The 22,568-nt window shown below is 40.3% G+C and overlaps 1 protein-coding gene across 2 annotated transcripts in view; it reads left to right on the top strand.

Annotated features, from left to right (window-relative positions):
* Positions 1-22,568, top strand: part of CSTPP1 (centriolar satellite-associated tubulin polyglutamylase complex regulator 1) — a 156,194-nt gene that overhangs the window by 76,251 nt on the left and 57,375 nt on the right. The gene's annotated exons all lie outside the window — the stretch shown is intronic.

Here is a 22,568-nt window from a genome sequence, read left to right as displayed (position 1 = left end):
AGAAAAGGAAAGATAAACCCTGATGTGAGAGAAACATCTATTGGTTGCCTCCTGTACGCACCCATCCAGGGACTGAACCTGCAACCTAGGTGAGTGCTCTGAGAATCCAACCTGCAGCCTTTCAGTTCATGGGAAGACGCTCCAAACACCTGACCCACACCCAGCGAGGGCTAGCTTCTTCTGCTCAACATTATATTTCTGGCTTGTTTTTGGGTTTAGCTACAGTTTGTTCTTTTTCTATTGTACAGAATTCTGTTTTATGTATAAACCACAGTTTATTTATTCATTCTACAGTAGGTGGCATTTGGGTTGTTTTCAACTGTGGACTAGTACAAACAATATTGCCATAAACATACTTTTACATGTCTCTTGGTATGTATGAGACATAAAAACCCAGAATTTATTTATAAAAAATTGTGTATTTACTCTTACATGTTTAAACTTCAGTCACCTTCAAAGTACTCTCCATTTGATACAATACACCTATTGAGACTTTTTTTCCACTGCTCAAAACAGGTTTTGAACTTGTCAATTTTGATGCCTTTTAGTGCTTCTGCCATTTTTTGTTTCACCTCTTGCACATTGGCAAAACATTTCCCTTTGAGGACTCCTTTCATCTGGGGAAACAAAAAAAAGGCTCTGGGGGTGAGATTAGGTGAATGGGGAGGGCAGAGCATGGTGTTCATGCTGTTTTTGGTCAAAAACTGCTGAACACTCAACTTCGCATGGTGTGGGCAGGTGTGCTCATGAATCACCCATCATGAAATGGGCAAAGGTGTTGAAAGAGTCAAAAAAATTCATTGAAGCCAAATGCAGCCTCTCACAACACCACCAGCTGGTACACTGATCCAGATGGGTTACTAGAACACCCCCCTAGTGGGGGAAGCCTGTACTACAAGGGGCCTGCCCTCCAGAGAAGATAATTTTGTTTTTTTGTGGGGAGTCCCCCCTCGTATTTAGTAGTGGAATTGTTGGGAATATATATGTTCAGCTTTAGCACATATTCCCAAATTTCCAAAGTGATTGCACCATTTTCCACCCTTAACTGCAGTTTGTGAGAGTTCCTGTAGCCCTGCAACTTTTTTGGAGCCCATGAATTTTAAAAGCTCTGCAGGTGATTCCAATATACATTTAAACTTGAGAACTACTGCAAGACCTTTTATAAATAGAATTCCCTAAAGCACAGGCCTGGGCTCGTCACCCCTGCTTGTAACATCCGTGGTTCCATATTGCCTGGTAATGAAATACGAACTCCAGTTCCTTCCATTGTAGGCCACTCAGGATCTAACCCCAGCTTTCCCAACCCCTACTCTCCTAGTCGTAGCCTGCACTCACCACACACTCACTTTCCCCCTAACACTGCTTGGGCTCTTCCCCTTGCACCCCATTTCTTCTTATGCCTTTCTATCTGTGTAGAACGTTCTCAAATGCCTGTCATATTCCTGCCCATCCTCAGGTAGACCCAGCTCAAGTAATACATCTTCCAAAAGTCCTTGTGATTCCCACTTCCTCCCCTCCTTGCTTTCCCTTACCTCCGTTCAAAAATGAGCTGCCTTATTGTACTTGTCATATCTTGTATTTGGTTACTGGCAAACGTATAACCCCTTTACTAACATATCGCATGGAGTTAAGAATGAATCAATTTTTATGTCTTTGCTCCTTCCCCACCTAGATTGTAAATTTGTACTATCAAGCTTCATGGGAAGCTCAAAAGAGAAAGACTTAAGAGTTATGCGGCCCTAGGTTCAAGTGGCCTTTTTATTGGCTACAGCTATGTGGCCATAGTCAAGTTGCTTTTTCTCGGCCTTACTTTTCTCATCTGTAATATGGATCATGTGCTGCCTCAACGTTGTAAGAACTAAATGAAATAATGGACTGAAGCATTTAGTAATTTTGGCAGGAATGCTGCTCAATCAATGCCAGTTGCTTTTATCATTCTTATAAGTATCATTATTGGCTCCTTGAGGGCGGAGACAGCCTATTTTATCTCTGCATCTCCATTCAGTGCCTTTGCTTGTGGAAGGTGCTCAGTAAATGCTGGGTAAATAAGTTAATGATTGGATGGGCTATACTTACTTCTAGTCCATTTCCATTAATTCAGCCTGTCTTGGAAGGAGCAGATGAAATTTCAATTTAACCACTAGATAAAGACAGAAAGTAGGGCTTCTATTACAGACTTTAAAAACAATATTAAAAAGGCCAAGTCCCCAGTTTAACCATACAACAGCTGCTCTCCTTCTGCTGCCAGGAAATAGGGAAAACCATCCAAGAGTTATTTGCTGTTTGTTTGTTCATCTTGTGATAAACATGCCATGACTTGGGCAGAGTGCACACTTCCCCTGGAGGCAAGCGTGGGTTTGGGAAGTTGCATGTAGCAACAGTAGGAAGAAATCCCCCAGTCTGGGAGAGGTTCTTACAAGGACTCAGCTAACTCCATTTGCAGTTTTGCTGAGTTATTTACCAAGCTGAAGGGACTGGGTGTGGCAGGTCTGAGATTCCTCCTGGGAAGTCACTTCAAGAATCTTCTTAATTTCCTCGCCCTGCATCTTTGTTCTCTGGCTTTGGTGCAAGGGTGCAGCCAGTCGCACCCAGTTGGCTGCTGTTCCCGGCACTGAATTCTTTGAAGCCAGTTGTTGCAGCCAAGGATTCCCTACCCTGTTCTTTCCCTCTTGCCCTGATTTAAAAAACAGTTCTGGAAATTCTCATCTGGCCTGGAGACTGATGAGAAGGAACTTTGTGGTTTACAAGCTGTTTTGCTAGATATATGGCACCAAAAAGGACCTTTAGAACTTTAAATTATTTCTCAAAAATCCAATATTGATGGATTTTACATGAACAAATTATACAAAGTATGCTCAGCCATCACCATTATCATTTAAAAGTATTTTAGTGATAAAGGCTGGACAAATGAGATGAGACTGACACCAGAGCACATTTATCGTCACCTCTGACATTCACAGGAGGCACATAAGACCGTATTTGCTGATTAAAACTTCAGGAAAGATATGCAACAAACATACAAAGATTAATGAGCAGTCCATGAAAATGCTTACCAGGTGGCCAATATGTCTTAAAATATGAACAAATGAATGAATTGAAGCATGTTATAATCACAGTAGGTCAGATGACGAAAGAATTGGTAGTGTGAAAAATATGGAATTTCAGTGTTCAAAACCATATTAGTCATATTAACTGGCCGGTAATTCCTTGGAAGCATATATCTGCTTTTAAAATAAATTCAGGTAGCAATGATGGACAATGAAGAGAGAAAATTCTGGGCAGACACTTAAAATCTGTATTTATTGTCTCAAGTTGTAGACAACATGATATGGTATACCATTTATATAAAATTATATACTTTTGTGTCTGTATAGGTTGATACGCATACAAATATGTTTGAAAAGAGGTTTACCAAAATGTTATTAGTGGTTTTCTCTCAGTGCTGGGGTTTTACTTTTTTCTTCACACTTTCCTATATGGTTTGAGTTTTAAGATAATGACCATGTAACATTTTTATAATCATAAGAAAAAATAAAGCTGTTTATCTTGAAAGAAAAAAAATGTTTTTGACCATCAGCTGTGTGCCCAAAGTGGAATTAGAAGTATGGGGTATCAAGAAGGAGGCTGTGGCCTGGCCACATCTAGCTGGGAAGAAAACTAGAGGGTGGCCTGGTGTATTTCATTAGGTGTCAGAGTGTGTCATTCAAGGAAGTCCTGCAGGCCACCAGGAGGAGGCACAGTCACGTGGACGCTTTCATTGAAGAGAGGAGATTTGGGTTGGACCTTGAGAGATGGGCAGTGTTTTACTAGGAGGAAGAAAGAGGATGTTTTAGGATGCTTGAGCACTGAAGTGAAAATAATAATGGTGTTTGACCAGACAGAGAGGAAACCAGCTTATCTAGAGTAATAAGCAACTATGATTTGTGGTGGAGAAATTTCTTTATTGCCAAGTTTATTCTATATCTTTAATTTGATATATTGCAAACTATATTATAGTATAGTTGAGCATTTTTTAAATATCCTAGAAAAACAAATATAATTATTCTCTATAACTCTAAAGTGACATAAAAACTGATTGCTGTGAACATTTCATTGTGTAGTGTATTTGCAGATGGCAGGCTTCAGTACATGGGCCGTGTGATCCTGTCTGTCTGTCCATAAGCTTGTTCTTGATTCAGCCAATGGCGTTTTGTGTAGGCTTTTCTAATTTGTAATTAATGTACTCCTACACCTTTCTTCGTCTGTTAAAAAACAAAAATTGAGGCCCAAAGGATGGGAGCCAAAACTAAGGCATTTAAATTCAGACTTTCGAAGCAGAGGAGTCTGGATTCACTTTCAGTGCTTACTTGGTTAACATGACTACGTTAAATTTGTGTTGTAGCCACGTAAACTAAACACTATAGCCATGTAGACTATACTTATCATGCAAAAAGTCTGGCTGAGAACCACCTTTTTGAAACTTTAAAGATCAATGTCAATCATAAAGCTTTCCTTTTAAAATTCTTTATTTATTAAGTGCTTTCAGTGTTCAAAGCACTGTGCTAAGTGATGAAAGGTATCCAGAGAACTCATTCATTCATCTATGCTTTCATTCAGCAATATTTGTTGAGTGAGTCCTCTGTGCCAGGTATTATTTTAGTTGCTAGAACTAAAAGGAAAAAGAGGTTATAGTTCTACTTTTAAGGAGCTTGTAGTGTACTTGGAGAGAAATGGACATGTGAAGAAACGGTTACAGACTGTTGGTAGAAAGTGTCAGATCAAATATGTGTGTGTGTTTGCTCTCTTTATACAACACACTAAAATTATAATAAAGGGGGGAAGGGTGTAATGCTAAAAGGACAAAGAGAACAAGAGATGAAAATGATAGGTGTCAACCAAATTTTAGAAGATGAACAGGAGATATATAAGTAGGAACTGATTTAGCAGGGAAAGCTGGTGACTATTATTGTACTTACAAAAAAGAAAGGTATCTGGTTGGGCCACAGAAGTCTAGAAGGATTCAAGAATTGGAGGTGCCAGGTACTCTGAAATCAAGGGTGACAGGAGAGGAGAAAACAAGAGGGTTTGTTGAAAGTCTTTATAAGAAGCAGATGAATTCCCATATCCTCTTCCCCACATCAAGAATCAAGGTCACAGCCCTTCTCCATTCAGTGGAAGATAGGAGAGACTAAACTGATTGAACTCTTGACTCAAGAATAGCAGCTCAGAGCAGAGGTGAGATGGCCTCTGTGGAAACAGGAGATTAAGCCAATGTCTGTGTGCTGCATGTTGACACCTCCTTCCATTCCCTCCCCTTGCTTACCTCTCAGAATGCTGGCTGCCAAATGCCAAACGGATACCGTCCAGACACGTGTCTAGAATACCTTCTGGAGAAACTGAAGTAGCCCCAGAAAATTTTTGACATTTAGGAGTTCTACAGTGAAATGATCAGATCTCAACCTATTCATTCTATAGTGGAACTCAATATCAAGAAGCTCCGTCAAGATAGCTTTTTAGTAGTCTCACTCTAAATATGATGGACATATTCAAGGATCACCAGACTTCTGGGGTAAGTCTCTAACAGAGCCAAGACTAAACAGACAGGATAGAGGCTGGGGGGACTCAGGAGAAGCAGTGACAATACAAGGAGCAGAAGAAAATTTTAAGAAAGCTATCATGTCATATCATTATGTCCTTGGGGAAAAAAGAGATGATATTAAGTAAGACTAGATGCTATAGAAAAAAGAAGACGACAAAGAAGAAGGAGGGCCCTGGCCCGTGTGGCTCAGTTGGTTGGAGTATTGTCCTGTACACCAAAAATTTGCAGGTTCGATCCCTGGTCAGCACACATATGTAGGTTGTGGGGATGCAAATGGGAGGCAACCAATCAATGTTTCTCTTTTATATCAATGGCTGGCTGGCTGGCTATCTGTGTATGTATCTCTCTCTCTCTCTCTCCCCCCTCCACTCTTCCTTCCCCTCTCTCTAAAATCAATAAACATAAAAGGGAAAAAATGTTTTAAAAGAACAAGAAAATTTTTGGATATTAAAAATAAAATAGCAAAAATAAAAAATTCAATAGAAATTCAAAAGTGAAGTTGAGAAATTGCCCAGAAAAGAGAAGGAAATAGAAGATAAGAAAAGAAAATTAGAGGTCCAGTCCAGGAGTATAAGATCTAAAATGATTGAACTTCCAGAAAAAGAAGACAGAAGAACTAGAATGCCATAAGACTTCTCCACAGCAACAGTAGAAACTAAAAACAATAGAGCATACTTCCGGCCAAGATGGAAGCATAGGTAGATAAGCTTTGCCTCCTCACACAACCAAAAGAAAGACAACAACAAATTTAAAAGCAAAAATATATCCAGAGCTGCCAGAAAATCGAACTGTATGGAAGTCCAACAACCAAGGAGTTAAAGAAGAAATATTCATGTAGACTGGTGGGAGGGGCAGAGACAGGCAGCTGAGACAGAGAGGACCCACGGGAAGGTGGCAGCTGGAGGACCAGGCATTCCCACATTCACATATGGATAAACTGGGAGGAACAACTGGGGAGTGAGACAGACCACACAACCCAGGATTCGAGTGTGGGGAAAATAAAGCCTCAAAACCTCTGGCTATAAAAACCTCTGGGGGTTGCAGTGGTGGGAGAAACTCCCAGCCTCACAGGAGAGCTCATTGGAGAGACCCACAGGGTCCTAGAATGTACACAAGCCCACCCACCCAGGAATCAGCACCAGAAGGGCCCAATTTGCTGGTGGGTAGGGGGGAAGTGACTGAAAGCCAGCAGAGAGCTGAGAAAGCAGCATTGTTCCGTCTCCAACCCCTCCCCCACATACTGCGCCACAACACAGTGATGTGGGTTGCCCCACCCTAGTGAGTGAATACCTAATGTTCCACCCCTTACAAGATAGCAGGTGTGCTGAAACCTAAATAAATAAATAAATAAATAAAGGCCCAAATGTAAGAACAGATCAAAACTCCCAAAATAGAACTAAGTGATGAAAAGATAGCCAACCTATCAGATGCAGAATTCAAAACACTGGTAATCACGATGCTCACAGAAATGGTTAAGTATGGTTGCAAAATAGAGGAAAAAGTGAAGGCTATGCAAAGTAAAATAAAGAAAAGGGATCCAATAGTGAAGGGAAGGAGACTGGGACTCAAGTCAATGATTTGGACCGGAAGGAAGAGATAAACATTTATCCAGAACTGAATGAAGAAACAAGAATTCAAAAACAAAAAACAAAAACAAAAAAAAACGAAGAAGGCTTAGGAACCTCTTGGACAACTTTAAATGTTCTAACATCCAAATCATAGGAGTGCCACAAGGAGAAGAGGAAGAGCAAGAAATTGAAAACTTATTTGAAAAAATAATGAAGAACATCCCCAATCTAGCAAAGGAAATAGACTTCCAGGAAGTCCTGGAAGCTCAGAGAGTCCCAAAGAAGTTGGACCCAAGGAGGAACACACCAAGGCACATCATCATTACATTACCCAAGATTAAAGATAAGGAGAGAATCTTAAAAGCAGCAAGAAGAAAGGACAGAGTTACCTATGAAGGCGATCCCATAAGACTGTCAGCTGATTTCTCCAAAGAAACGTTGGAGCCAAGAAGGGCCTGGAAAGAAGTATTCAGTCATGAAAGAAAAGGACCTACATCCAAGATTACTCTATCCAGCAAAGCTATCATTTAGAATGGAAGGGCAGATAAAGTGCTTCCCGGATAAAGTCAAGGTAAAGGAGTTCATCATCACCAAGCCCTTATTATATGAAATGTTAAAGGGACTTATCTAAGAAAAAGAAGATCAAAAACTATGAACGTTAAAATGACAACAAACTCACAACTATCAACAACCAAACCTAAAACAAAAACAAACTAAACAAACAACTAGAACAGGAACCGAATCACAGAAATGGAAATCGCATGGAGGGTTATCAGCGGGGAGGGGGTGGGGGGAGAATGGGGGATAAGATACAGGGAATAAGAAGCATAAATGGAATTGACAGGGAGAAGTTAAGAATAGTATAGGAAATGGAGAAGCCAAAGAACTTATATGTACAACTCATGGACATGAACTAAGGTGGCGGGGGCAGGGGGGAGGAATGCTGGTGGAAGGAGGGTGCGGGGCAAAGGGGAATAAAGGGGAGAAAAAAATGGGACAACGGTAATAGCATAATTAATAAAATATATTTTAAAACATAAAAAATAAAAACAATAGAGCAATGTTTTCAGAATTCTAAGGGAAAATTATTTCCTACCTAGAATTCTGTACCAATCAATCTACTGTGAGAGTACAATATAGATGTTTAATTGGGCAAGAGCTTGTATTTAACTCCCATATAGCTTTTCTCATGAAACTGCCGGAGGACGTGTTTCATCAAGAAATGGGAGCGAACCTAAGAAGATGAAATTATGGGATATAGAAATAAGAGACCTAACACAGGAGAAAGATAAAGAGAATTCTTACGATGATAAGGAAATATAGTCCCAGGGCAGCCAGTTGTGCAGGGGAGCTGGAGGGCAACCAGTTCAGATTTGAGCAGCAGGAAAGTGAGCTCGAGGAGGAATGTCTGAAAGAAAATTAAAAACTAGAACTGATCGAACTGTTGTGTTAAATTGTATTCAGTTGGAGACTTAAAGATTAATATTTCAGTTGAAGAAGTAGTGATTAATTAATGCTTAGAAACTACAAGCAAACCGAGAAAGAGATAGTTATTCCAAGAAAAACGAAAGGTTGTATTAAAAAGAAAATGTAACAATATACTTTGTGGCTTGGCTGTAAATAATATCTACATACTATAAAAATCTAAGTACTAAATGTTTCAAGCTAAAGTTGGCATTATATCTATATTGGAAAGATGGGGGGTGGGAAATGTATGTGGGTGGGGAAAAAGAAAATTTTTCATCTTCAACTGAGAATCCAAAGATAATGTCTAAAATTTAAAAATCAAGAAGTAGCAGCATAAACATATTATTAAAAAATGCAAAGTGAAAAACAGAAGACCCAGTGAGTTTGTTAAGTGGAGCTGGTTAAAAGAGTAGCTAGTACAATTTGGTTTGGAGTCAACTGAGTTTGAAAAGCTAGTAAACCTCTCAAATGAACTTGACCGGCAGGGATTCGAGACTGATAGAGAGATTGGAGATGGAAATACAGGCAGTAGTCAAATCATGTGAATGGGTGAGATCACTGAGGACGGAAAGTGTAGTGGGAGAGAGGGATAAGGGCAGAACTTTGGGGAATGCTTCTATTTAAAGATAAGAGAAGGAAAAAGAATCAGGGAAGAAACAAAATGTAGGAAGAGGAAGACAAATAGCATAATGTGACATTATAGAAGCCAAAGGAGGCTTTCCAGGAAGGGATGGGTAATAGTATCAATTGTCACAGGTGGAGAACTAAGAAAAGGCGTTTTGAATATATGGTTATTGGGAGATCATCCCTCACTTTCAAAAGAACAGGTTTAGTTGAGTGATGGAAGCAACGTTGAAGAGGCCGCTGAATGAATGAACGGGTGGTAAAAAGGAGGAAATAATGAATATAACACACTCTCCTAAGAAATTTGGCTTTGAAAACCGAAGGGGGTGGGGGAAGTAGATTTAGTGAATAGTCTGTGAAAGGCTTTTTAGATTAAGTAATCGCTTAAACACGTGTGAGTAGATAGCAAGGAGTTAATGGACACGGCAAGATTAAAGATGCAAGTGTAAGGTGGAGAATTGATAGGGCATGGTCCCGGAGACACTGGGACAACATGGACTCAAGAGCACAGATGGAGAGAGTAATCCTAGAAAGAGAAGGGAAAGATTGCTTCCTCCCAGAGAGGGAAGGAAGACGTGAGGATAAGTGAAGATACAGGGAAGTATTAAGGTGCAGAGGAAGGAAACTGAAGGATTAAAAAATCAGATGGCTTCGATCTTCTCAATAAAATGGTTTGTCTGCTCAGAGCTGAGAGTTGGGGCAAAGGGTTAGTTTAGAAATTTGAGAATGGAAAATGTCTGGGGCAGCTGCTATAAGGAATGTAATACAAAGTTAAAAGGAGATGACTAAAGGATTACCCAGTAGCCATGAATGTCCAGTTGAGGTTAGATAGCATGAATTTGTAATAAAGCCAATCAGCATGGTTTCTGGACTTTCTCCAAGAACGCTGTGTCTCCAAAAGTTGTATTAGTCATCATCTTGGCTAGGGAGGGCTTTCTTCAAGGTGTCTTAGGAGATATCCCAGGATTCAAAAATTTTAGAAAAATGCTTGCCCAAGGAGAGTTAACACTCCAGAGAACCAAAGAGCAGGTTTGCTTGTGGGGTACTTTCATCTGTGGGTCATTCAGAGGACCTGTGGGGAGAGTCATGGGCAATGAAAAGAATATACTTAAAGAGACTTAGAGAAGCAAAGCAGTTTGGTATCAAAAAGATCTATAGCTGCATGGGTAGACACAAATCAGAGGTTGGGAGCATGTTAGAGAACATCTGGATTCAGATAAAAGAAGAGCGGAAGAGAGGTGACATCACTGTGGGGTTACACTGGAGACTGCCTAGCCAGATGGGAAAAATAGATAAAGCATTCTCAATACAGATCACAAAGCTGGCCTGAGTCAGGAGAGCATGGCGATAGGGATTTTAAACATTAAGACATAAGTTTCAGGTTGCAGTAAGCCAAAAAGTTGTATGCCTGACTAATCCTTTCTTTCCTGTTTATGTTTTTCTGATCATTGAAAAGCACTTGTTACAGAAACGTAGTGGTACAGACAAGTATAATGAAGCAGGAAAACAATTACCTACAAATCCACTACTGACAGCATTCACCATTAATACACTTGCTTATTATTTCTAGTTTTGTTCTGGTTTTGGCTTGAACAACAGAAATTTATCTTTTCAGTCTGGAGGCTAGGAGTCCAAATCTAGGTATCAGCAAATTTAGTTTCTTCTGAGGCCTCTCTTCTTGGTCTAATATTTTTTATACATTGTTGTTTTTACCTAGTAAAAATTATGCTGAAAACATATTTGCATAACCTGGGGCTTTTTAACATAGAAGCTTTTCTCATGTATATTTTTCATGTAGCTCATATATATGTATATTCATATGTACCTGAAATTCTTTTTAAATTTTAAATCTTTGATTTATCTTCATGTTATATTCATCTCTCAGAGGGAGGAAATATGAGATAGGAGCTCTAGATATAGTTATGAAAAACAATTTCACTATTTACTCTTTGCTACCATTATATTTTTCTGAAGATACAAGTCAATATTATCAGGAGGGAGAAAGTAATAAGAGACATAAACATTTTAAAGGAGAAGGAAAATTACATTATTTTTGGGCAATATGATTGCTCACCTGGAAAGCCCAAGATAATCAAACTGTAATACATTATAAACATTATGAAATTCAATAAAGTAGTTGGTCAAAATATACTAAAACCAATAATTTATTTTTAAAATAGTCTTTATATATTCAGGCAAGAAGAAAAGTCCTTTTTTTAATAGCAAAAGAAGATAAAATACTTAGGAATAAATTGAACAAGAATTTGCTAGAGCTATATGAAGACAACTTTAAAACACTATTCAAGAACCCAAAAGGAGACTTAGGCATGTGGAAAGGCATACTATGTTCTTAAAAAAGGAAGACTTAAAAATCAAAAAGTTCTCAGTGCTCCCTAATTTAATCTATAATTAGCATGATCTCAGTAAAAAATATCAACAGGATTGCATTTTCTTTGTTTGCTTATTTTGTTGAGACAAGCTACACTTATTCAGAATAACCTTCCTGAGAAAGAAAGGAGACAACGGGTATTAGCTCTACCAGATACTAGAATCTATTATAAGGCTACAGTAATTGTACCAATAATAACCAACACAAAACACTTAGTATGTGCCAGGCATTGTTCTAAGCACTTTAGGTATAATAATTCATTTAATCCTCACAACAGCCCATTGAAATTAACTTGCTTAAACTCACAGAGCCAGTAAATGGCAGAGGCTAAATTTAAACTCAGGCGCTCTGGCCCTAGTACACATGCTCTTCATCACCGTGCTGTATAAACGTTCATTATTGGCACATGGGTAGATAGGTAGAAATCAGTGGATCAGAGTGAGGAGCCCAGAAATTGACCCAAATATGAAGTGGGGTTAACCCATGTTAGGGGAGGAAGGGCACTTTAAATCAGGGAGCACAACTGGTAGCTATCTTTAAAAATCAAACCCACCAAGGTGGATCCCTTCCTCACACCTTACACCAGAATAAATTTCAAGTGGATCAAAATTTTCAACATAAAAAACGAAACCATAAACATACTAAACCACAGGAAAGTATTCTTATAATCTCACAGAGAGAAAAGCCTTTCTAATTATGACTGACAACCTGGAAGCCATAATAGAAAAGATTGGTATATTTCATTAGATAAATATAATTTAAAATCCACTTGACAAAACATCCTGTAAATAAGGACAAACGATTAAAAACAATCAGGAAGAAATATTTGCAACTGAAAAGTACATCACAGATAAAGGGCTAATTTCCTTGCATAATAAGTTCCTAAATTTTAATAATAAAAATACTCTAAAAACTCAGAAAATAAAGTGAAACAATTGAATAGAGAATTCACAGAAATCAATTTTAGAATGTTTCCATTACCTACCTGCCCCCTCCCCAAAACCCATGCTCATTAGCAGTTACTCCCTTTTCCCCACCTACCCACTACCAGCCCTCGGCAACCACACTAATCTACTTTCTTCTCCATGAATTTGCCTATTCTGGGTTTCTTATCGATGGAATCATACAGTATGTGGGCTTCTGTGCCTGGTTTCTTTCACTTAATGTTTTCAGGGCTCATGTTGTAACATGCATGGTAGCTTTACCCTTTTCCTTTTTCACAGCCAACTATTATTCCATTGTGTGATTATTACCACATTTTGTCCATTCGTCTGTTGATAGACATTTGGGTTGTTTCTACTTTTTGACTATTATGAATAATGCTGCTGTGAACATATGCTTCTTGTAAGCTCTTTTCCTAACACTGACTATACATATAATTATTTGCTTAAGTTCTGTCTTCTTCATTAAACTGCTCCATAAGAGCATTTATCTGTTTTGCTTACCCCTGTGTTCTTAGCATCTAGTCAAATACCTAATTCAAAGTATATATAAATGAATATTTACTGAACTGTATTGAATTAAAGGGAGAATAAGAGACTGGGGAAACTGAGAATTGTGGTAAAATTCTGAAGACAATATAAAAAGTCCTTTTTAAAATATTACATTAGGGCAAACAGAACAACGAGGGCTCCCTGACCAGGTGGCTCACTGGGTTGGAATGTTGTCCTGTTCACCAAAATGTGAGTTCAATCCCCAGTCAGGGCACATACCTAGGTTGCGGGTTCTATCCCCCGTTGGGTTTCATAAAGGAGGCAACCAATCTGTTTCTCTCTCACATTTATGTTTCTCTCTCTCTCCCCCTTCTTCTCTCTAAAATAATTTTTTAAAAAACATTCTTGGTGAGGATTCAAAAAAAGAACAATGAGGCCTAGGTGGATGGTAAAATATCAATGAATGAAAGAAGGAAAACAGAGCATTCACCTCCTATTTCGATTCAGCCTTCTCAGTCAAAGAGGATGCTCTTTGGACTATAAAAGAGAAACACTAGCTCCAGGGAATGAAATCAAACAGCTGAGATTGTAAGAAAATACCTAGCTGCTTTAAATGAGCTCAAGTTCCTGGACCTAATTTACATTCCAAGGTACTGAGGCCTAGTAGTAGATGAGCTGGCTGAACCTTGCTGGCGGTCTTTGAGAAAGTGTGCATGGGAAAGGGGGGATAGGGATGGAAGGGGGGGAGTTTCAGTGCGCTGGAGTCAAAAAATTAATATTCGGAAGGTCATTTCAGCAGACTGAAGGCTCATGGTGACCTTGATGTTCATCTTGGGTGATAGTCTTCATCTATTTATTAAAAAGAATAAATTGTGTAAGTATTCAGAAAAGGAAGCTTTAATCACTGTAAAGCTGTTGGAGTTTATTGAAGAAGAGGTGAGTAGGGGAGGAGAGAAGAGAAGAGAGGAGGGGAGGGAAAGGGAAAGGTGGGGGGGGGGGTAGGAGGGGAAGGGGTAGGAGGGGAGGGAAGAGAAAAGGGAAAGAGCCCAGGCTTGGTGGGTAAAGAAGGCCTGATTTCAATCCCAGTTCTTTCACTTTTTAGTAAAGTGACATTGGGCGAGTTATTTAATCTCTATAAGCCAAATTTCCTTATTGATAGAATAGAAATAATAAAAGAACCTACTTTATAGGGTAGTCCTGAGAGTTAAATAATGCATGTGATGCACTTATTTATTTATTGAAATTGTAAAGGGAATTAAAATGGTGAATGATGGTAATGGCAGTAATACTGAAGGAGGAGAAAGTAAAATATTCAATGCAAACTGATTTCCCCCTTTTGAAGGGATTACGAGACTGTTAAATTGGGGAAGAGCAGTATTTCATATAGCTATACTTACTACATTTGTTTAATTTCACTGGGTTTCAACAAGACCTTGGCGACATCTCCATGATATCCTTGTAGACAAGCAGAAGGAATATAGGCTGGATGCTGTGGAACTGGTTGAACTGTCCATACCAAAATGTGCTGATTAATGGGTTCATGTCATGCTGGAGGGAAGTCTCCAGGAGTGTAATTCTGGACTATGTTCTTAGCAAATCTTTTTTTCCTAATCCATTCTTTCCATGAGAGCATCGATAGCAAGCTAGTCAAAGTTGGGAGAGAGCCAATAAACTGGCCGAAAGCAACAGGACCTGAAAAGAGATAGTGTAATACAGAGCAAAGAATATGGGCTTGTGTCGGAGTCTACCAGTACTAGTATGTGGCCTTGAGTAAATTATTTAACCACCTGAACCTTTGTTTCTAAATTTGCATGGAAATAATACCAATTATTCCATGGTTGTGACAATAAAAAAAGATAATAGATGTGTATTAGTTCACTATTACTGTATAATAAATCACCCAAGAACTTAGAGGTCTAAACCAACAAACATTTATAATTCACACAGTTTCTGAGGGTCAGGAATACAAAAGCTGAATATGTGGGTGGTTCTGGCTCCAGGCCCCTCATAAGGTTGAAATCAAATTTTGGGTTGGGGCTGCAGTCATCTGAAAGCTTGAATAGGACTGGAAGATCTGCTTTTAAGCTCACTCATATCACTGTTGGCAGGAAGCCTAAGTTTTTCACCACATGTCATGATATGGTAGTGGTTTCCCCGGAAAAAGTGATCTCAGGTAGAGAGAGAGAGAAGGAAGCCACAGTACCATTTATGACTTACTGTCACTTTCATTATTGTGTTTATTAGAAGTGAATGAGTTTAGCCCATATTCAAGAGGAAGGGAATTTGCATAATCAGTAATATATTTAAAAAAAAAAAGGAGGAAGGGAATTCGGATCCACCTCTCGAAGGGAGGGCAGTATCATAGCCTTATATGGGCATATCTTAAAACCCCCACAACGTGAAAAGTAGTCTGCACGGTGCTGAGCACACAGTAAGTACTCCATAAACAGCAGTTGTTATTACGCTGTTATTAATATACACCCAGTACATATGGTTCTTACTATAAAGTCATTATCGGTAAGATAAGAAAAACTAATGGCTTTTCAAATTCCTGGAAAATACAGAGAAAGAAGCACCATATATCCCTCTATTACATTACATTACATTACATTACATCACATCTGTTTGTAAACTAAAATAGGTGGACTATTTTTGTACTGCATATATTGCATCAGAGCAGTACTTATAAACTATATAAACTACCGTAGCAGTTAGTAGGCGTACCTAAAATGTATAGTTAGCCTGCAAATACCAGTGATGTGGATAATTTGAATGACAGGTAATCCAAACATTGGTTTTGTTTGGTTTTGTTAAGCATTTTATACTTATATTTAAATACATGTGGATATTGCTCATCTGAGAATTCACTGAATTTTTTTAATCATCCAGTTTTAGTTTTTTAATTATATTTTATTGATTTTGCTATTACAGTTGTCTTGATTTTCCCCCGTTTGCCCCCCTTCACCAAGCACTCCCCACTCCCTCAGGCAATGCCCCCACCATTGTTCATGTCCATGGGTCATGAGTATAAGTTCTTTGGCTACTCCATTTACTGTACTGTAGTTTACATCCCCATGGCTGTTCTGTAACTACCTATTTGTACTTCATAATCTGCTAACCTCTTCACCCCTTCCCCCACACCTGCATCCTATCTAGCAACCATCAAAATGCTCTCCATAATGATTCTGTCTCTGTTCTGCTTGTTTGCTTAGGTTGTTTTTATAGATTCAATTGTTGATAGGTATGTATTTTTGCCATTTTCTTGTTCATAGTTTTGATCTTCTTTTTCCATTTCATATAATAATGGTTTGGTGATGATGAACTCCTTTGGTTTTTTCTTGTCTGGGAAGCTGTTTATCTGCACTTTGATTCTAAATATATTTGCTGGGTAGAGCAATCTTGGCTCTAGGCCCCTGATTTTCATTTCTTGCCAATCTCTTCTAGCCTGCAAAGTTTCTCTTGAGAAATCAACTGACAGTCTTATGGGAGCTTCCCTGTAGGTAACTAACTTCTTTTCTCTTGCTGCTTTTAAGTCTCTCTTTATCTTTAACCTTTGGTGTTTTAATTATAATGTGTCTTGGAATGGGCCTTTTTGCATCCATCTTGTTTGGGACTCTCTGTGCTTCCTGTACTTGCATGTCTATTACCTTCCCCAAATTAGGGTAGTTTTCTTTCGTTATTTTTTCAAATAGATTTCCAATTTCTTGCTCTTTCTCTTCTCCTTCCAGCATCCCTATGATGTGAATGTTGGAATGCTTGAAGTTGTCCCAGAGGCTGCTTACTATCCTTATTTTTTTGGATTCTTTTTTCTTCTTGTTATTTTGATTGCTTGGTTTTTTCTTCCTTATGTTCCAAGTCATTGATTTGATTCTCAGCTTCATCCACTCTACTGTTGTTTCCCTGTAAATTGTTCTTTATTTTAATCAGTGTATCCTTCATTTCTGACTGGATCTTTTTCATGATGTTGAGGTCCTCACTAAAAGTTCCTTAAGCATCCTTACAACCAGTGCTTTGAACTCTGCATCTGATAGGCTTATCTGCATTACATTTAGCTCTTTTTCTTGAGTTTTGTTCTGTTCTTTCATTTGGGCAATGTTTCTTTGTCTCCTCATTTTGGTAGTTTCCCTGTGTTTGTTTTGATGTATTGGGTAGAGCTGCTTTGACTCCATGTGGTGGTAGTTTGGGCTAATGTAGTAGATGTCCTATAGGGTCCTGTGGCACAGCCTCTCCTATCACCTAAGCTAGGTACTCAAGGGGTGCCCTTCGTGTGTGCTGAGTACACCCTCCTCTTGTAGTTGAGTCTTGGTTGTTGTTGGCAGATCAATGGAAGGGATTTATCCAAACCGGTCAGCTGCAAGGATTGGCTGTGACCACTTACCTCAACCTCTACCCTTCGTGGAGGATCAGCTGTGCAAGGGCAGAGTGGTGGTGCTTCTATGTGGTCTGTAGCTTTCCACTGGGTGCGCTGGCCCTGGGGTTTCCTGGGTGGTGTTGGCCAAGGTCAGCTCCCACTTTTATTTTGCCCGGGTCACCCTGCCTAAGCTATAAAGCAATCTGAGATGGCCACTACTTGTGCTGGGTTTGGAGATTCCCAGGCAAAGTCAAGCTGTGAATCTAAGCTGACTGCTGCTAGTGCCAGGACTCACGGAGGTCAGCTATTGCTTATTTGAGAGGATTTAGGAAGTTGTGCAGCATGAGCCAAGACCAGCCATTCATATGGAAAAGCAGCTTTGGTGGACCGCTAAGTTGGGTGGGATAGAGTCCGTGTGGGTCTCCAGGGCAGGTCAAACAGTGTTAGGTTAATAGAGTTTCATTTATGGCACCACCTTGCCAGCTCTGTGGCTCTGTTTGGGGAGGGTTTAGATAAGGGATAATGGCCTCTGCTCTCTTGATGCCAGGCACTTCAGTTTCTCCCTGTGTGCCACTGATGCCTTTCAAGCTGCTTTCCCAGTGCTGGACCTTGGAGGGAGGGAGTCTGAGTAGGTGAGTCCAGGTATGGATTCTTTAAGAGGAACTGCTTGGGGTTCTAGAAGTTTCTTCCACCAACTCAATCCCCTCTGGTTTTGAGCCAGAAGTTGTGGGGACTTATCTTCCTGGCACTAGAACCCTGGGCTGGGGGCCTGGTGTGGGGCTGGGACTCCTTGCTCCCGAGATATCCCTCCTGAATTCCTGTCTACCACCTGTGGGTGTAGGACCAGCCCATTCTTCATCTGCGCCGCTCCTACCAGTCTGGATTGATGAGGTTTCTCTAATTCCGTAGTTGTCAGACTTCCACTCAACTTGATTTCTGGTGGTTCAGAGTGATGGTTGTTCTGTATTTTAGTTGTAATTTTGATGTGGTTGTGCAAAGAGGTGAGCCATGTCTGCCTATGCTGCCATCTTGACTGGAAGTCCAAATCCCAGAAGTCATTGAATTTTAACTGTAATACACCAACTTGTCTTTCTGAGTGCCCTGCTCTCCTTTCCATTTAAAAACCTGCTGCAGCTAAGACTGACAGGCCCTGGACTACAGCAAAGATAAGAAGATTTGCTAGTTTATACTCCTTCCCTGAGGGCAAGGAGTAATGGGGGCAGGGGGGCTGAGTAAGTAAATCAACAAACAAAAAGTATTATATCAACAAAGGGCTCAATTAAGCAAGAGATTTGATGTTGACAACTCTCCTGCTTAATTGAGACACAAGAATTTATAAGCAAGAATTAATATGGCTAAGTCACCGGGTAATCTAGATTTCCCCTATTTATGTTTACATTTGTATACATATGGCTACATCAGGTTCATCATTAGCCTCAAGGATTGTCTAATGTTTATTGTAAACCAAAGCATAAGAACTCTGGAACCCCAGGTGGACAGAGTAATTTACTGGGCCACTTTGGTTAGGTAAGATCATTAAATTTAAGATATCCATCACACCTCAAGCTGGTTAATTTACCAGTGTTTGATTTACATTAAACCTTAGACAGATCCTTAGACTAGTGTCTGACGTGGTTGAACTCTCCTCAGTGTCCACCAACATAGCAGTCAAACTTCTGAGATTTCAGAACAGTCACCAGTTTGGAAGTAGTAAAAATGGTCTCTGAGTAGCCAGCCAGTGTTTGCAGAGTTTGTATGTGTCTTTGCAGGCGAGAGGAGAAGCCTCTTAAGAGTTTCACAGGGAGGTTCCTCACTTTCAAATGTGTAACCCCCAAGTACTGATCAGGTCAGCAACAGAAGACCAAAAGTAATGAGGGGCTTAGCCACTGGCAGATGTGATAAAGGTTATCAGAAAAGAGATCAAACAGTGAAGAGAAAATCCATATTAAAAACCAGCAAGCATGCCCCGACTGGTGTGGCTCACTGGATTGAGTGCTGGCCTGTGAACCAAAGGGTTGCTGGTTCAATTCCCAGTCAGGGCACATGCCTGGGTTGTGGGCCAGGTTCCCCAGTGTGGGGTGTGAGAGAGGCAACCAAACTTTGATGTTTCTCTCCCTCCCTTCCTCTCTGTCTAAAAATAAATAAATAAAATATTTAAGAAAAAAACAAAAAACCCAGCAAACAGTATTTTAAGGTCATTTAACATGCAGGAGACAAGTAAATGGTTTTATCTTTTTGTTCTTTGAGGGTACCTTTCTATTATGGTCTAAGATAATAAGCAATATTGTATCAAAATGATTAAAATAAAAAAAGTTGACACATAAGGAAGGTTTATTTATGGACTTATATAGAATGTACATAGAAGGTCAGTAGAGGCCTCTGGAAATGCTGTGTACTGACCCAGCATTATGAGAGTTGTACAGCCTGTTCTGTGAATATAAAACAATTATAACGAGCACTTACCGTGTGTCAGGGACTGTGTTCAGTCTTTACATATGTTACAGTGTTGAATCTTCACAACCACCATTTGAGTATTACTACTATCCCCATCTTAAAGATCTGGAAATTGAAGCCTAGCAGCCACATACTTGCCTGACATTGTTCATATAGTTCAGGAGCAGAGCCCAGAATCAAACTGCGGTCTAAGTACCTCCATCCAGGCTAAGTGTTTTATGGTGATGAGGCATACTTTCCGAGAAGGAAGATATTGTACCTTTGAACTCATTTTCAGAGGATGAGGGAGGATTATTTCTTACTTATTCATGTGACACTTTTGCCTTATCAAATGGGAAAATATAACTATAGAAAGTTATAATTGTTCTCACTCTGTGGTAAGGCTGAGTAAGGGTACCCAGAGATATCCAGGTCCTCATCCTCGGAGCCTGTGTCACCTTATGTGGCAAGAAAGACTTTGCAGATAAGATTGAATTAAGAATCTGGAGATGGAGGAGATTATTCTGGATTCTCCAGGTGGACCCTGAATGTGATCACAGGCATCCTTGTAAGAGGCAGACTGAGGCGGATTTGATGACAGAAGAAGGCGGTGTGGGAGCTGGGGGAAGGGGTGGGGAGAGATGATGTGCTGAGGGCCGAAAGCCCCCAAGCGTGCACAGCCACCCTCAGAAGATGGAAAGGGCGGGGAAACAGATTCTCCCCCAGAACCGCCAGAAGGAATCGGCCCTGCTGCCACCTTGGTTCAGCCCTGTAAGACTCATTTTGGATTTCTGGCCTTCCAGAACTGTAAGAGAAGAAATTTGACTTGTTTCAAGCCAACAAGTGAGTGGTAATTTGTTACAGCAGCCATAGGAATCTAATGCACATCCCATATTACTGGCTTCGTGGCTTATTTGTTTCATACTTTGTCCTTGTACTTTTCCTGCAGTTTTATTGTATTACTTTCCTGAATTCAACTGTAAAGTGTGTAACACATGTAAAAATGCATCCTATCAGATCAAGTTTAAGGAGGAGCAGTGAGTTTAACTAAGTTACTCTATGGTATTGCTGCCTTGGCATTTCTTTTGTTTGGCCTGCAGGGACCTTAAACTGACACTGGCCCCCTCGTGGAACCACATGCCCTAGATCAGGGGGTCCCCAACCCTCCCTTCACCCCCCCTCCCCCTAGCCACAGACTGGTACAGGTCCAGGTCTGTTAGGAACCCGGGCCCACAGCAGGAGGTGAGCTTGAATGTAATGCACTTGAATCATCCTGAAACCATCCCTTCATCACCCCCCTCATCCATGGAAATTGTCCTTGCTTCCAAAACGGTTGGGGAGCGCTGCCCTAGACGACAGACCAGAGAGTCAGGAGTATAAATTCCTGACCTGACTTCCTCAACAGCCCTGGTGCTCAGCAGTCTCTTTTGCCTCCAGGGCCTTCCCATTGTTCGTCCCTCAGATAAGACCCTGTGGAGTTTAGCAAGTCCCACTCTTTTGGTTCGAATTGACCAATCCGGCCTTGGAAGCCCAGAGCTCTCCACCCACAGACGCTCATACAGGCACGCCACCCCAGGTCCTGTGGCGCTCTCTGTCTGCACTCTCTGCCTTGACCTACCTGTGTGGCTCCCTGGGGTGTGTTTTGTGCTTCCTGCAGGGCTTGTCAATTTTTTTTAAAGCTTCTGTTTTAATTCCTCTTGTGATCTGTTGTTGAACCAGGACTCACCATCTGGCACCCAGTGCTCCACCTAACAAATGTTAATGTAACAAAATCGTAACACAGAGGTATTTTGTTTTGAGAGAATATCCCATCCTATGGCTATCCCACACACCAGTCTTTCCTATGGCTCCAATGGAAAAGGGAAAATAAGGGGACCAGTGTTGCTGAGTATATAATGGAAAGAAGTCCACAAGCGTCAAACCAACTAATCATGACCCACACCTCTGACTGGAAGTGCAGCAGGTTTCCCCCACTCCCTCCACTCTTTACGTTACAGGGAAAAGTTTCAAACCCACAGAGAGTTATGAGAGTTGTGCAAAGGCACCTGTATGCCCTTCGCCCGGATTCACCAAAGGCTACCATTTTGTTACACTCGTGTGCAATGGGTAGGTGGATAAGTAAGTAGGCAGATCATTTGAAACCAAGTTATAGGAATCGTGACACCTTACCCCTCCGTACTTCCTCCCCTCAAAGTAAAAATACTCTCCTGTTCTACAGACCCCAGTGCCATCACATGTAAGAAAATGAGCAATGATTCCATGATATCCAACATCTAGTACAGGTGACGATTTCCCCAGTTGTTCTCAAGTATATTTAATAGCTGTTTGTTTTCTGACCCCGGATTGGATCAAGGTCTACACATTATACTTGGTGATTTCTCTTTAGTTTGTTTTTTTTTTTAAAATCTGGAACAGACCCTCTACTATTAGTTTTTCACAACATGTTTGTCTTCTGTTTTGCCTGACCCTCCCTGCACTCACATGTAAACTCCACAGGGGCAGGGATTTGGGTCCCTTTTGTTCATTGCTAGAGCCTCAGCATTGAGAATGGTGCCTGGCACGTAGTAAGACTCAGTAAATATTTGCTGAATAGATGAGTGAATGAATAAGTAATACGAGTACAGTGAGTGTCGTGAAAGGTGATTTAGAGAATGCCAAGAAGGCTGAGAGCCTAAGCTGCTGTTTGTGCGTAACTCTGTGTTCCAGGTGTAGTGTTCCAGGCTCG

The sequence above is a fragment of the Desmodus rotundus genome, chromosome 5 (genome assembly GCF_022682495.2).
Source record: "Desmodus rotundus isolate HL8 chromosome 5, HLdesRot8A.1, whole genome shotgun sequence".
In the NCBI taxonomy this organism is placed as follows: Eukaryota; Metazoa; Chordata; class Mammalia; order Chiroptera; family Phyllostomidae; genus Desmodus; species Desmodus rotundus.
The sequence above is the reverse complement of the archived record's forward strand: the minus strand, read 5'-3'. Positions and strand labels throughout refer to the sequence as shown.